Raw genomic sequence first — 16568 nt, 5'->3', positions numbered from 1 at the left:
CTAAGAAATAAATGGGGAAACTTTTTAAAGGCATGGAAGTGAAAAAATAGGTGGGAGTCAATGTACATCAGTTACAGCTCAGAAACCTTTTTCATGCAAATATCATTTTCCCAACATCATTCACTGAACAGACTATCCTTTCCCCATTGTGTTTTCCTGGGGTCCTTCTCAAATATCAGTTGCCCATATATACTGGGCTCTCTATGCTATTCCATTGGTCTATATGTCTGCCTTTATGTCAGTACCATACTGTTTTAAACACTATAGTTTCGTAACATATTTTGAAATTAGTAAGTGTAATGCCTCCAGCTTTGTTCACCTTTCTCAAGATTGCTTTGGTTATTCTGGGTCTTTTGTTATTCTTAATATATAAGGAATTCTTACAACTCAATAGCAAAACAAAAAACTTCACTAAAAAGTAGACAAAGGACTTGAATAGGTATTTTTCCAAAGAAAACATAGTAATTGCTGACAGATATACTAAAGATGCTCAATATCACTAATAATAAGAGAAATCTGATTCAAAACCACAATGAGATATCACTTCATATCTGTAAGGATGACTGTTATCAAAAAGACAAAAGAGAGCAAGGGTTATGGGGAAAAAAAGTAACTCTTGTACACTGTTGGTAGATATGTAAATGGAAAACAGTATGGAGGTTCCTCAAAATATTAAAAATAGAACTACCATATGATCCAGAAATATCACTCTTGGGTATATATTCAAAAGAATTGAAATCAGGATCTCAAAGAGATATCTGCAGCATATTCATAATAGCAAAGATTTTTGGAAACAAATGAAATGTTCACAGACAGATGAATGGATAAAGAAAATGTGGTATATCCATACACACAATCAGATATTATTTAGCTTTAAAAAAGAAAGAAATTCTGCCATTTCTGACAACACCAATGGACATTATGCTAAATGAAATAAGTGAGTCACAGAAGGACAATGATTCCACTTAAAAGAGATATCAAAAATAGTCAAACTTATAGAAGTAGAGAAGAGAATGATGGTTGCCAGGGGATGAGGGGAGGCGGAAATTGGGGAGTTATTATTCTTTGGGTATAAGGTTACAGTTATATAAGATGAATAAGGTCTGTTGAACTGCTGTACAACATAGTGACTATAGTTTTCAACATTGTACTATGCACTTAAAATTTTAAGAGGACAGATCTCATGTTAAGTGTTTTTAACCACAAAGAAATGCAGGAGGACACAAGAAATATTTTGGAAGCAATGGATATGTTTATTACCTTGTGTGTGGTGATAGTATCAGAGGTGTATTGATATGTCCAAACTCCTCAAAATGTATATATTAAATATGTGAAACTTTTTGTATATTAAGTATACTCAATAAAAAATTTTAAAAATAAAGAATGAAGGGAATATTTTGTCTTTGAATGCAAAGAGGCTAGAATAGTTCCTAGCACACTGTTACACTGAGAAGGGTAGTATAAAATGGTGATAAGAGCCTCCACTGTTGCATCAGACTCCCTGGATTCAAATTCTACCACTTACTGGCTGGGTGATCTTGGGAAACTTATTTAACTTCTCTGTGCCTCTTTTCATCATCTGTAAATGCAGATAAAATACTACCTGTGCCAAAGATTGTTATAAGACTTAAAAGAGTCAATATTCATAAAGCTATTCAAATAGGACATGGTGCATAGCAAGGATTCACTAAATGTCAAATACTGTAAATATCTGGTTACTTGCTTTCCTCCTCCCCCACTCCTTGCACTTTGCCTCTTCTCTAGACTGTGAGCTCCTTGAGGTCAAGCCTTCTGCCTAAAATGGTTCTATATGAGGCATCATGGAAGGACTTGTAGTCCCATCGATCTGGGTGTGAATCTCAATTTTGTTACTAATTAGAAGTTACTTAACTCCTCTTAATCTTAGTCTCTGTGTTCATTTACTCACTCATCAAACATTTATTATCTCTTCTACTAGAGTATAAAGACAGGGACCACATCCACCTTGCACTTAACTTCATCCCTGGGGGCTAACAGTACCTGGTTTATGGTGGACTAGTGATAATTTTTGATAAATGCATGTATAACTAAATAAGCACCTACTATTTGCTAGGCACTGGGTGCAGCCACCTAGGATGGGATGAGAAACAAGCCATGATCTTACCCTTGCCAGAATTTCTAATAAGGAAACAAAGAATAATGATGACTTCTCACAAGATTATTGTAGAAATCAAGGAGATCCTATAAGAAAAGCTGAGCAGAGTACTTGGCACATAGTAAGACGCTTGTGGTTGGGATCCCAACAATGACTCAATAAAAAGCACATATATTGCATATTTTAAAAAGGCACATTACTAGTATAATGTATGAAAAAGATGTAAGAGGCAGAAATGCACCATTTAGTTTGCATACCCAGTTCTAAGCAAAATGGTAAATCAAGTAATATTTGAGTAATGTAAGAACTGAAAGGTTCTGGAGTTGTTTCATGTTGGACTCTGAAAGAGTAAATGAGCGTGTAAAAGGTGTATGAAAGAATGAATGAAGGTATGAATAAATGAGTGACTGCAAAGTTGCAACGGCTGAACACAGCAGCCAAGAAAGAGGTGGTGTTGCAGGTTGAGCAGTGCTTTCTCAGCTAAAGCTAAATCATTTTCATGATTTGCACAGCCTGTACCTCAGCCAGATACAAGTTTCCCTGGAGGGTTTGCAGCCTCTGAGAGCAGATATTCTCAAAGGAACTAAGATGACTCATGAAATGACTCCTAGGGAGACTGTCAGAAATAAAATCTCTCAGGAAAAAAAGAGAGAGAGACCAACAGAGAGCTAGAGATCAAAGTGATTCATCAGATTTATTTGCTGTTGATCATTCATTTGGTGCTATTTCTAGGCAATATAGTCTAAAGAGAGGTAAAGTGATGTTGACATGCAAAGTTCACAAAGTTGGTTAGCTGTGCACACTGAGTGGGAATTTGTCTCGAGATAATACAGGGGAAGTTCATTTGTACTCGATAATCCTTGAGGGTTTGAGTTTGGGGCCTTCTAGAATCTTCCTCTTGGCAAATTGCTGTAGCTGAACAATTTAAAGAGTTCTGTGTTGTCTCCTTTTGAATTACCCAATAGATTTTTTAACAGCATCACAATTTACTCCTGAGTGGGTAAGATGGCCCTTTCTTATCCAGAACTGTGGAAGCTAACAAAATGTTATCTGATCGAAAGAACCACGGAATCATAGAATTTCAGCGTTTAAAGGGTCCTAAAGGTGGAGTAGTCCTTGTTCTGCTCTGAGCATTGCAGGGAGTGAGGAATTTTATGTGTTTCTGAACCTGTGAGACACTTGTGACAGCCCAGGAGAATAGATTTAGGATGACAGAAACATTTACTAGCCAGGTGGTTAATTGATTAAATTAAATATGAATATTATAATGAGTGAGCTAATGGGTGACTCTAGCAGCAGGTATTTTCGAAGATGCTTAAGTTATCTACTAGTGTTACTGGCACTTTCCCTGCAATTGTTTTTCAAATTCCAAACAGAAGCATTTACTAAGAGTAGATCCAAGATCCTGTCTTTACTTCTCAGGCCAGCATTTTTCAAAACATGTTAGCAATGTTAAAACTTTGATTTCAGGCTTGAACACAGATCTCTTCCCACCAATGCAAAGCCTGGAGAACCAACAGAGTTGGTCCAGGCATTAAGTGTGAAGGCTTTTTTGTGTGCTTCTGGCTTCTGTCCAACAGTCATTTCTCTAACAAGTTAGAGCTTCAGAAATCTCACTTTGTAATACGCCACTGTTAGATTCGGGTGAGGTCAAGGGTAATGTGGAGAGGGTATGCATCATTCAATCAGACTTTATTGAACAACTATCACAGGTTAACCCCTATAGTGCAATAATGAAAAACAATATCATCAGTGGTATAGAAGTATGAACAATGGTGTCACAGCAAGGAGGGTGACTAAGGCCATTGGTATGGAAAACAGAGCAAAACAATTTTGAAGAATAAAAGGAAGGTTTCCTGGTGGAGAAAAAGGGAAAGGTATTCCAATATTCCAAGAGCATTTTTTAAAAACAATTTTATTGGAGTACAATTGCTTTACAATGGTGTGTTAGTTACTGATGTACAACAAAGTGAGCCAGCTATATGTATACATACATTCCCATATCCTCTCCCTCTTGCATCTCCCTCCTACCCTCCCTGTCCCACCCCTCTAGGTGGTCACAAAGCACCGAGCTGATCTCCCTGTGCTATGGGGCTGCTTCCCACTAGCTATCTATTTTACATTTGGTAGTGTATATATGTCCATGCTACTCTCTCACTTCATCCCAGCTTACCCTTCCCCCTTCCCGTGTCCTCAAGTCCATTCTCTAGTAGGTCTGGGTCTTTATTCCTGTCCTGCTCCTAGGTTCTTCAGAACCTTTTGTTTTTTTTCTTAAATTCCATATATATTTGTTAGCATATGGTATTTATTTTTCTCTTTCTGACTTACTTCATTCTGTATGACAGACTCTAGATCCATCCACCTCACTACAAATAACTCAATTTTGTTTCTTTTTATGGCTGAGTAATATTCCATTGTATTTATGTGCCACATCTTCTTTATCCATTCATCTCGATGGACACCTAAGTTGCTTCCATGTCTTGGCTATTGTAAATAGTGCGGCAATGAACATTGAGTTACATGACTCTTTTTGAATTATGGTTTTCTCAGGATATATGCCCAGTAGTGGGATTGCTGGGTCATGTGGTAGTTCTATTTTTAGGTTTCTAAGGAACTTCCATACTTTTCTCCATAGTGGCTGTATCAATTTATATACCCACCAACAGTGCAAGAGGGTTCCCTTTTCTCCACACCCTCTCCAGCATTTATTGTTTGCAGATTTTTTGATGATGGCCATTCTGACCAGTGTGAGATGATACCTCATTGTAGTTTTGATTTGCATTTCTCTAATGATTAATGATGTTGAGCATTCTTTCATGTGTTTGTTGGCAGTCTGTATATCTTCTTTGGAGAAATGTCTATTTAGGTCTTCTGCCCATTTTTGGATTGGGTTGTTTGTTTTTTTGTTATTGAGCTGCATGAGCTGCTTGTAAATTTTGGAGATTAATCCTTTGTCAATTGCTTCATTTGCAAATGTTTTCTCCCATTCTGAGGGTTGTCTATTCGTCTTGTTTATGGTTTCCTTTGCTGTGCAAAAGCTTTTAAGTTTCATTAGGTCCCATTTGTTTATTTTTGTTTTTATTTCCATTTCTCTAGGAGGTGGGTCAAAAAGGATCTTGCTGTGATTTATGTCATAGAGTGTTCTGCCTATGTTTCCCCCTAAGAGTTTTATAATCTCTGGCCTTACATTTAGATCTTTAATCCATTTTGAGTTTATTTTTGTGTATGGTGTGAGGGAGTGTTCTAATTTCATTCTTTTACATGTAGCTGTCCAGTTTTCCCAGCACCACTTATTGAGGAGGCTGTCTTTTCTCCATTGTGTATTCTTGCCTCCTTTATCAAAGATAAGGTGACCATACGTGCGTGGGTTTACCTCTGGGATTTCTATCCTGTTCCATGGATCTACATTTCTGTTCTTGTGCCAGTATCATACTGTCTTGATTACTGTAGCTTTGTAGTAGAGTCTGAAGTCAGGGAGGCTGATTCCTCCAGCTCCGTTTTTCTTTCTCAAGATTGCTTTGGCTATTCGGGGTCTTTTGTGTTTCCATACAAATTGTGAAATTTTTTGTTCTAGTTCTGTGAAAAATGCCAGTGGTAGTTTGATAGGGATTGCACTGAATCTGTAGATTGCTTTGGGTAGTAGAGTCATTTTCACTATGTTGATTCTTCCAATCTAAGAACATGGTATATCTCTCCATCTGTTTGTATCGTCTTTAATTTCTTTCATCAGTGTATTATATTTCTCTGCATACAGGTCTTTTGTCTCCTTAGGTAGGTTTATTCCTAGGTATTTTATTTTTTGTTGCAATGGTAAATGGGAGTGTTTCCTTAATTTCTCTTTCAGATTTTTCATCATTACTGTATAGGCATGCAAGAGATTTCTGTGCTTAATTTTGTATCCTGCTACTTTACCAAATTCATTAATTAGCTCTGGTAGTTTTCTGGTAGCATCTTTAGTATTCTCTATGTAGAGTATCATTTCATCTGCAAACAGTGACAGTTTTACTTCTTTTCTGATTTGGATTCCTTTTATTTCTTTTCCTCCTCTGATTGCTGTCGCTAAACTTCCAAAACTATGTTGACAAATAGTGGTGAGAGTGGGCAACCTTATCTTGTTCCTGATCTTAGAGGACACGGTTTCAGTTGTTCACCATTGAGAACAATGTTGGCTGTGGGTTTGACATATATGGCCTTTATTATGTTGAAGTAAGTTACCTCTATGCCTACTTTCTGGAAGGTTTTTATCATAAATGGGTGTTGAATTTTGTCAAAAGCTTTTTCTGCATCTATTGAGATTATCATATGGCTTTTATCCTTCAGTTTGTTACTATGGTGTATCACATTGATTGATTTGCATATACTGAAGAATCCTTGCATTCCTGGGATAAACCACAGTTGATTATGCAGTATGGTCCTTTTAATGTGCTGTTGGATTCTGTTTGCTAGTATTTTGTTGAAGACTTTTGCATCTATGTTCACCTGTGATATTGGCCTATAGTTTTCTTTTTTTGTGATATCTTTGTCTGGTTTTGGTATCAGGGTGATGGTGGCCTTGTAGAATGAGTTTGGGAGTGTTCCTCCCTCTGACATATTTTGGAAGTGTTTGAGAAGGGTAGGTGTTACCTCTTCACTAAATATTTGATAGAATTCGCCTGTGAAGCCATCTGGTCCTGGGCTTTTGTTTGTTGGAAGATTTTTCATCACAGTTTCAATTTCAGTGCTTGTGATTGGTCTGCTTATATTTTCTATTTCTTCCTAGTTCAGTCTTGGAAGGTTTTGCTTCTAAGAATTTGTCCATTTCTTCCAGGTTGTTCATTTTATTGGCATATAGCTGTTTGCAGTAATCTCTCATGATCCTTTGTATTTCTGCAGTTTCAGTTTTTACTTTTTTTTCATTTCTAATTCTACTCATTTGAGTCTTCTCCCTTTTTTTCCTGATGAGTCTGGCTAATGGTTTATCAATTTTGTTTATCTTCTCAAACAACCAGATTTTACTTTTATTGATCTTTGCTATCGTTTCCTTCCTTTCTTTTTCATTTATTTCTGGTCTGATCTTTATGATTTCTTTCCTTCTGCTAACTTTGGGTTTTGTTTGTTCTTCTTTCTCTAATTGCTTTAGGTATAAGGTTAGGTTGTTTATTTGAGATTTTTCTTGTTTCTTTTGGTTTTTTTTTTTTTTTTGCTGTATGCGGGCCTCTCACTGCTGTGGCCTCCCCCGCTGCAGAGCACAGGCTCCGGATGCGCAGGCTCAGCGGCCATGGCTCACGGGCCCAACCACTCCACGGCATGTGGGATCTTCCCGGACGGGGGCACGAACCCGTGTGCCCTGCATCAGCAGGCGGACTCTCAACCACTGCGCCACCAGGGAAGCCCCTCTTGTTTCTTGAGGGAGGATTGTATTGCTATAAACTTCCCTCTTAGAACTGCTTTTGCTGCATCCCCCAGGTTTTGGGTTGTCATGTTTTCATTGTCATTTGTTGGTACATATTTTTTGATTTCCCCTTTGATTTCTCCAGTGATCTCTTGGTTATTTAGTAGTGTATTATTTAGCCTCCATGTGTTTTTATTTTTTACAGTTTTTTTCCTGTACTTGATATCTCATCTTATAGTATTGTGGCCAGAAAAGATATTTGATACAATTTCAATTTTCTGAAATTTACCAAGGCTTGATTTGTGACCCAAATCTATCCTGGAGAATGTTCCATGAGCACTTGAGTAAAAAGTTTATTTTGTTGTTTTTAGATGGAATGTCCTATAAATATCAATTAAGTCCATCTTGGTTAATGTGTCATTTAAAGCTTGTGTTTCCTTATTTATTTTCATTTTGGATGATCTGTCCATTGGTGAAAGTGAGGTATTAAGGTCCCCTACTATGACTGTGTTACTGTCAATTTCCCCTTTTATGGCTGTTAGCATTTGCCTTATGTACTGAGATGCTACTATGTTGGGTGCATAAATATTTACAATTGTTATATCTTCTTGGATTGATCCCTTCATCGTTATGTAGTGTCCTTCTTTGTCTCTTGTAATAGTCTTTATTTTAAAGTCTATTTTCTCTGATATGAGAATTGCTACTCCAGCTTCTTTTGATTTCCATTTGCATGGAATATCTTTTTCCATTCCCTCACTTTCAGTCTGTATGTGTCCCTAACTCTGAAGTGGGTCTCTTGTAGACTGCATATACATGGGTTTTATTTTTGTATCCATTCAGCCAGTCTATGTCTTTTGGTTGGAGCATTTAATCCATTTACATTTAAGGTAATTATTGATATGTATGCTCCTATTATCATTTTCTTAATTCTTTTGGGTTTCTTATTGTAGGTCTTTTCCTTCTCTTGTTTTTCCTTCCTAGAGAAGTTCCTTTAGCGTGTGTTGTAAAGCTGGTTTGTTGGTGCTGAATTCTCTTAGCTTTTGCTTGTCTGTAAAGGTTTTAATTTCTCCGTTGAATCTGAATGAGATCCTTGCTGGGTAGAGTCATCTTGGTTGTAGTTTTTTCCCTTTCATCACTTTAAATATGTCCTGCCACACCCTTCTGGCTTGCAGAATTTCTGCTAGAAATCTGCTGTTAACCTTATGGGGAGCCCCTTGTATGTTATTTGCTGTCTTTCCCTTGCTGCTTTTAATATTTTTTGTTTGTATTTAATTTTTGATAGTTTCATTAATATGTGTCTTGGCATGTTTCTCCTTGGATTTAATCTGTATGGGACTCTCTGCACTTCTTGGACTTGATTAACTATTTCCTTTCCCATATTAGGGAAGTTTTCAAGTATAAGCTCTTCAAATATTTTCTCAGTCCCTTTCTTTTCCTCTTCTTCGGGACCACTATAATTCATATGTTGGCAAGTTTAATGTTGTCTCAGAGGTCTTGAGACTGTCCTCAATTCTTTTCATTCTTTTTTCTTTATTCTGCTCTGTAGTAATTATTTCCACTATTTTTTCTTCCATGTCCCTTATCCGTTCTTCTGCCTCAGTTATTCTGCTATCGATTCCTTCTAGAGAATTTTAAATTTCATTTATTATGTTGTTCATCATTGTTTGTTTGCTCTTTAGTTCTTCTAGGTCCTTGTTGAACGTTTCTTGTATTTTCTCCATTCTATTTCCAAGAGTTTGGTTCATCTTTACTATCATTACTCTGAATTCTTTTTCAAGTAGACTGCCTATGCCTATTTCCTCTTCATTTGTTTTGTCTGGTGGGTTTTTACTTTGCTCCTCCATCTGCTGTGTATTTCTCTGTCTTCTCATTTTGCTTAACTTACTGCATTTGGGGTCTGCTTTTCACAGGCTGCAAGTTCCTAGTTCCTGTTGTTTTTGTTGTCTGCCCCCAGTGGGTAAGGTTGGTTCAGTGGGTTGTGTAGGCTTCCCGGTGGAGGGGACTGTTGCCTGTTCTCGTGGATGAGGCTGGATCTTGTCTTTCTGGTGGGCAGGACTGCGTCTGGTGGTGTGTTTTGGGGTGTCTGTGAACTTATTATGATTTTAGGCAGCCTCTCTGCTAATGAGTGGGGTTGTGTTCCTGTCTTGCTAGTTGTTTGGCATAGGGTGTCCAGCACTGGAGCTTGCTGGTTGTTGAGTGGAGCTGGGTCTTAGCATTGAGATGGAGATCTCTGGGAGAGGTTTTGCTGATTGATATTATGAGGGGCCAGGAGGTCTCTGTTGGACCAGCGTCCTGAACTCTGCTCTCCCACCTAAGAGGCTTAGGCCTGACACCCAGCCAGAGCACCAAGACCCTGTCACCCACATGGCTCAGAAGAAAAGGGAGAAAAAGAAAGAACGAAAAAAAAAATAAAAAAGAATAAATTATTAAAGAAAAAAATTTTTAAATTATTAAAAATAAAAAAAATTTTAATTCCAATAAAAAAAGAAAGAAAGAAAGAAAGAAGGGAGCAACCCAACCAATAAACAAATCCACCAATGATAACAAGCGCTAAAAACTACACTAAAAACAAAAACAAACAAAGAAAAAAAACAGAGAGACAGAGTCCTAGGACAAATGGTAAAAGCAAAGCTACACAGACAAAATCACACAAAGAAGCATACACACACACTCTCACAAAAAGAGAAAAAGGAAAAGATATATATACACACACACACACACACACACACACACACACACACACACATATATATGAAGGAAGAGAGCAACCAAATCAACAAACAAATCTACCAGTGATAATAAGCTCTAAATACGAAACTAATATAAACATAAAACCAGAAACAAATTAGATACAGAATGCAAACCCCAAGTCTACAGTTGCTCCCAAAGTCCACCACCTCAATTTTGGGGTGATTCGTTGTCTCTTCAGGTATTCCACAGATGCAGGGTACATCAAGTTGATTGTGGGGATTTAATCCGCTGCTCTTGAGGCTGCACGGAGAGATTTCCTTTTCTCTTCCTTGTCTGCACAGCTCCTGGGGTTCAGCTTTGGGTTTGGCCCCGCCTCTGCCTGTAGCTCACCCTCTAGCGTGTGCTTCCCGCCCAGAGAGGATGGGGTTAAAGTATCAGCTGAGTAACGGGCTCTGGATCACTCAGGCTTGGGGGAAGGAGTGGTACGGAATGCGGGGCGAGCCTGTGGCGGCAGAGGCCGGCATGACGTTGCAACAGCCTGAGGTGCGCCATGTGTTCCTCCGGGGAAGTTGTCCCTGGATCACGGGACCCTGGCAGTGGCAGGCTAAACAGGCTCCCAGGAGGGGAGGTGTGCATAGTGACCTCTGCTTGCACACAGGCTTCTTGGTGGCTGCACCAGCAGCCTTAGCATTTCATGCCTGTCTCTGGTGTCCACGCTGCCACAGCTCATGCCCGTTTCTGGAGCTCATTTAGGCGGTGCTCTGAATCCCCTCTCCTTGCACACTCAGAAACAATGGTCACTTGCCTCTTAGGCAGTTCCAGACTTTTTCCTGCACTGCCTCCTGGCTAGCTGTGGCACACTAACTCCCTTCAGGCTGTGTTCACGCAGCCAACCCCAGTCCTCTCCCTGGGTTGTGAGCTCCAAAGCCGGAGCCTCATCTCCCAGCCCCCGCCTGTCCTGGCGGGTGAGCAGACAAGCCTCTCAGGCTGGTGAGTGCTGGTCGGCACCGATCCTCTGTGCAGGAATCTCTCCACTTTGCTCTCTGAACCCCTGTTGCTGCACTCTCCTCCATGGCTCCAATACTTCCCCCCTCCCACCCCTCACCTCCACCAGTGAAGGGGCTTCCTAGTGTGTGGAAACTTTTCCCCCTTCACAGCTCATTCCCCGAGGTGCAGGTCCCATCCCTATTCCTTTTTCTTTTTTCTTTTGCCCTACCCAGGTAGATGGGGAGTTTCTTGCCTTTTGGGAAGTCTGAGGTCTTCTGCCAGTTTTCAGGAGGTGTTCTGTAGGAGTTGTTCCACATGTAGATGTATTTTTGATGTATCTGTGGGAGGAAGGTGATCTCCACATCTTACTCCTCTGCCATCTTGAAGGTCCTCTTACTAAGCACATTTTTATTGTTATCATTAACAGCTAACATTTATCAAGTACTTTCAATGGCCACATGCTGCGTTAAGGGCTTTATGTGCATTTGTTCAATTTATCCTCATCACCTAATAGGTAGATGCTATGTTTACTCTGTTCCTTTAATACATGATGGAATTGAAAATTCAAAAGGATAAGTCCTCAGCAAAGGAAACCATCAACAAAATGAAGACAACCCACAGAATTGGAGAAAATATTTGCAAATGATGTGACTGACAAGGGATTAATCTCCAAAATATACAAACAGTTCATGTAGCTCTATGTCAAAAAAACAAACAACCCAATCAAAAATTGGGCAGAAGATCTAAATAGACAGTTCTCCAAACAAGACATACAGATGGCCAAAAAGAACATGAAAAGATGCTCAACATCTCTAATTATCAGAGAAATGTAAATAAAACTACAGTGAGATATCACCTCACACTGTTCATAATGGCCATCATCAAGAAATCTACAAACAATAAATGGAGAGGGTGTGGAGAAAAAGGAACCCTCCTACACTGTTGGTGGGAATGTAAGTTGGTACAGCCACTATGGAGAACAACATGGAGGTTCCTTAAAAAACTAAAATAGAACTACCATATGACCCAGCAATCTCACTCCTGGGCATATATCTGTAGAAAACCATAATCTGAAAGCATATATACACCCCAATGTTCACTGCAGCACTGTTTATAATAGCCAAGACATGGAAGCCACCTAAATGTCCATCAACTGAGGAATGGGTAAAGAAGATATGGTACATATATACAATGGAATATTACTCAGCCATAAAAAATGAAATAATATCATTTGCAGCAGCATGGATGGACCTAGGGATTATCATACTAAATGAAATAAATCAGACAAAGACAAATATCATATGATATCATTCATATGTGGAATCTAATTTTAAAAAAAGATACAAATGAACTTATTTACAAAACTGGAGCAGACTTATAGATATCGAAAACAAACTTATGGTTATGAAAGGGGAAACGTGGAGGGGAGGGATAAATCAGGAGTTTGGGATGAACGCAGGCACACTTATATGGGACAGATAACCAACAAGGACCTACTGTATAGCACAGGGAACTCTACCCAGTATTCTGTGATAACCTATGTGAGAAAAGAATCTAAAAAAGAATGAATATATGTACATGCATAACTGAATCACTTTGCTGTACACCCACCTGAAACTAACACAACATTGCCAATCAGCTATACTCCAATACAATTAAAATATTTTTTAAAAACCCAAAAGGTTAAGTCCTATATTCAAGTTCATAGAGCTAATGAGTGGCAGTTTACACTGGAATTCTGGCCCTCTTGAGTCTGAACGAAATATCTCCCACAACAATAACATTCCATTTTTTGATTTGATGTCTACTCAACAGTCCCATGATCTGTTTTCTAAGTTTATCATCAGTTGGACAAGGGTTGTCTCTGAATGCGAACCCCAGTATTCCAGTCACTACATGGGCATTAAAATTTTAAAGTACATATCTATTTATCAGGACAAACTGCATTTCTGCTGTATGAAACTGAGCACCAGCAGCTAGACTGGGATTTCAGCTAGATTATGAGGTTTAGGGTAACTTTCCATTGAAGACTTCTATGGGATTTCAAAGGCAATCATGAAGCACATGGTCTAGAGCCCATTTGTAAACCAAGTCAAAGGAAGAATTGAGGAGGAAACCAATAAAGAAAGCTAAAAGGACAAATTTCAAGCAAGAAATGTCAAAGGTGGTATGAATGGATTTAAAAAGTAAGGGACAGAAGAGCACGCTGACCCTCTTAGCATGCAACTCAGTCTTGTAATTCATTCCTAGGGCCAAAGACAACGATGTCACCTGTCAATGGACAACACTTTTCCAGAGGAAGGAATAAATGGAGAGCTGGCACCACACTTCTGCAAGGCTTCTATTCTTTGTTAAGCTTCTGAATTTTTGTCTGTATATTTGGGTAATATTATCATTGGTATAATTGCTCAATATTGTGTCATGTTTAGATAGAAGAGCACGTAGTAGAGGATAAAGTCTGTTCTGCATTCTGTGCAGTACGCTGGCAATATTGGCTGTAGTTCGCTGATGCTTTTATGTCCTCATGGTCTCTAAGTGATCTGGTAATTCCTGGACAGCCATACATAGGTATTAGGCAGAAAACAATTACTTATTTTGTTTATTTAATGGCTTTCTTTCATCCAGCAAATATGTCTGGAGTGTCTCCTATGTGCCTGGTACAATTGAAGAACAAGGGACATAATGGTGACTCAAATAGACGTAATGCCTGTCCTCAAGATGTTTGTATTCTAGTGAGGAAATCAAACAATAAGCTTATCAGTACATACAAAATAGTCGAAGCCCGTGCTGGGTCTATGAAGGACAAGATCAAGGTAGTGGAGGGTAACAGAGAAGAGAGGTGGCGTGTGCTTCTTTAGATGATGTAATCAGGGACTCTCTCTGGGAGGTGGCACTTGAGCTGATCCTTGAAGGATAAGAAGGAGTACACCACGCAAAGAGACAGGGAGAGAAAGTTCCTGACAGAGGTAAATAGTAGAACAAGACTCTGGAGTTGTAGCAAGTTTGGTGTTCAAAGGACAAATACTTAGGCTTGATTAGGGAAGGCTGTGACGACCATGAGGCTCCTTAGGGGATTTCACCATAAGAGACAGGAAGTGCTTATCAGAATTTCCAGAAGGTGAGGAGACTTTGATCAGTAGCATTCTAGGCAGCTATACTCTTGGGAGCTAAAGGTGAAGCATTCACAGATGACTGCTGAGCTAATCTCTGCTTTCCTACTTGAAGGTCAAGATGCTCATTCTCGTATTTTCTGTCTGATGTGCGCAGAAAAAGTAACGGTGGTTGAGATGGCCTCGGGAGGAAACGAGAGGCTAGATCTTTGTCCCAACTCTCTACCAGATACTAGGTGTATCATCTGGGACAATCTGCTTAACTTAGACCCCTTTTCATTTTCTTCTTCTTCCTATTTATTCCAGGTTCCTCTGTTTCCTGTCTCACCTTCTCTTGACCTCATTTATGACTCCAACTATGATTATAGCATATAGTTCTTATGGGTTTTGACTCACTGGAAATACCTTACCTTACGCACATATCACCCATTTTTTAATTTTCACTTGCTGTTCCAAGTCTTCTCTGACATGTTATAGTGGCATGGTGTATTAGAGGAAATGTGCTCTGCACCCATGTAAAGCCTGAAAGTGAAGGAAAATTAATGCCCCAAGGGCATTTCTCAACCAATAGTGAAGGAACCTGAGACTGTTAAACCCCTCGGTTCTCCTAAACACTCCATGCTTATAGATAGAACTCCCCCCTTATTAGAGAAGAGCAACTTCCCATTGCCTAGAAACCTTGAGGAAGATATTGCTTTTTCTCCTCGAGATCCACTACCACTCAACCTTTTTTGGCCAGGACCAATAACTTGGATCTTGTCTCAGCACAGTGTGAACAAAGATTCAGGATATACTGTTCTGGAAAAGAGACCTGGAATCAGTTCTAACCCACTGTTAGATTCCTTGAAGGTTGTTCAGAATGATGGTGCACAGTAAACGAGGTGGAGATGCCAGAACTGCCTAGATAGAAAATTGAAGAAGGAGCCAAAGGCTAAGGGACGTGAGCATGTTAGAGTAGATTTATTATGTGAGACCAGAAAACCCCACTGACTCTTCACTGGAAGGACCCATAGATACTCCTTTACTAGGGCCATAATGAAGGATCCAGTGAAGGGTGGATTTTAGAAGCTCAGTGGAGACTTCCATCTGTTGGTGTAATAGTAGAATATGCCATCTTGGCTCTGAACTGCTTTGTATTAGCAGAAATGATCTCAGGATACCAAAAGCAAAGGGGCAGCAATTAACCTTCAGAGGCAAAGTAGATGTGACTGTCATTATGGGAAGGGCCAGGACAGCAATCAAGGTGCCTTGACCTAAAGGGTTCTATGGTAATAGCTTACAGATTAGAAGGTTCCAACAGACAAGACAGATGGACAGCCGATAAAGGTGTTATTCAACTTGAATGAATGTAAGCCCCTTTGCCCCCACAAAAAAATCAAGATGCAATGCAATGAAAAAAATGTAGTCCTTCACCCAAATTCCAGGTCTAAATTAGTTCACAGACCCAGAGGTTATTAATTGAAGTGGAGGCTTGTTTCTCTTGAGGAAGGATGTTATAATACCATGATATGTATACACAATAAATATTCTCCAAAACTGACTTACTAGAGTAACTCTGCAAGAGGAAAATGGAATAGCTAGACCTTTCAAGAATAGTTGAATACAGGGTCTGAGCTGACACTGTTAGAAAGAATCCAAAATACCATCCAGGAACTCCAGATAGATACTGATGGAGGTAAGATGATAAACAGAGTTCCAATCCACTTCCATCCCACAGAGCGTTCACTGAGTCCAGAGATCCATTTTCCAATTCCCAACTGTAAAATTGGGGTAGATATACTTACTAGCTGGAAGAACACTAATTATTCCTTGACCTATGGAGTATGAATCAAAACTGTAGGAAAGTCCTGAGATTGCCTATACCCCCTTGCCAAGAAACTTAACCATAAGTAATACTGCATTCCAGGAGGAAATCTGAATATTAGTTCTATCACCAGACATAAAGGATGCAAGGGTGACGGTCCCTACATATCCTTATGAAATTCATCTGTATAGACCCTGAAAAAATAAAGCCTATGAGTTGTGCTGGAAGACAGTGGACTCATAAATTTAACCAAGTGTTATAGTCATCCTAACTCATCTGATGTAATGGATGTAAAATCTTTATGAAACAGACAACAGTGACTTTGGTACTGGGTATGAGGTTACTGATCTTATAAATGTGTTCTCTAATTCTATCAGGAAGGACGATCAAAGGCAGTTTCCTTTTATGTGGGAAGGTCAACATTATACATTCACTTTCTTTTCCCAGGGCTCTATTAAATCTCCTGCTCTC

The sequence above is a fragment of the Pseudorca crassidens genome, chromosome 17 (genome assembly GCF_039906515.1).
Source record: "Pseudorca crassidens isolate mPseCra1 chromosome 17, mPseCra1.hap1, whole genome shotgun sequence".
NCBI classification, from domain to species: Eukaryota; Metazoa; Chordata; class Mammalia; order Artiodactyla; family Delphinidae; genus Pseudorca; species Pseudorca crassidens.
The sequence above is the reverse complement of the archived record's forward strand: the minus strand, read 5'-3'. Positions refer to the sequence as shown.